The sequence below is a fragment of the Gavialis gangeticus genome, unplaced genomic scaffold (genome assembly GCF_001723915.1).
Source record: "Gavialis gangeticus isolate Ggan-Ray unplaced genomic scaffold, GavGan_comp1, whole genome shotgun sequence".
In the NCBI taxonomy this organism is placed as follows: Eukaryota; Metazoa; Chordata; order Crocodylia; family Gavialidae; genus Gavialis; species Gavialis gangeticus.
The window spans coordinates 2,447,292-2,447,950 of NW_017728998.1; positions in this window are offsets into that span (position 1 = coordinate 2,447,292).

The window sequence follows — 659 nt, forward strand, 5'->3', positions numbered from 1 at the left end:
CTGGTCTGTCTAGGTTTCCTTGTTTTAGAGTGTGATTCTGCAGCTGTGAGATCCTTGTTGTCCTTGCTAGTATTAAACTTGTATAGTGCTCAGGATGAAGAATGGAAAACCAGAGGAGAGCTGCTTCTCTAATAATTGCAGTGGCTGTTTAAACCTGCCTGATGCTTGTGATGGAAGGGATGACTTCTGTATAAGCAGTTGGGTCTTTTAATTTTGTGACATTCTCAACGATATCTTTTTATCTTGACTTCTACCACCTTGTGTCTAGACAGTGGGGGGAAAAGATTCTGTGTAGAAGTCTATTGAGATGCCTCATTGAAGCTCTCTTTCGCTCGGTAGTTGGAGGTGATTGCATGGCAGTTGTTGTAAATGTAGAAACTTAAACTAGGGGTGCTGTTATGAAATCATGCTTTAGCTTTTGGGACCAGAGAACGGGAAGGGATCCCCTGGGCCATCAAGGCCATCTCACTGCTATTGCAGCCACCATGTCACATAATCTTTCATAAACCACCCAGTGAGTTATGACCCTTTTGTGAGTCAAATCTGTTTGGTCTAACACACAACCCTACAGCTACTGGGCGTCCGTTTGCCACGAGAGGTAGCATTAGTATCCTTGATGAATAGATGATGAGACATTTGGTTAATTCTAAATTCTAAAA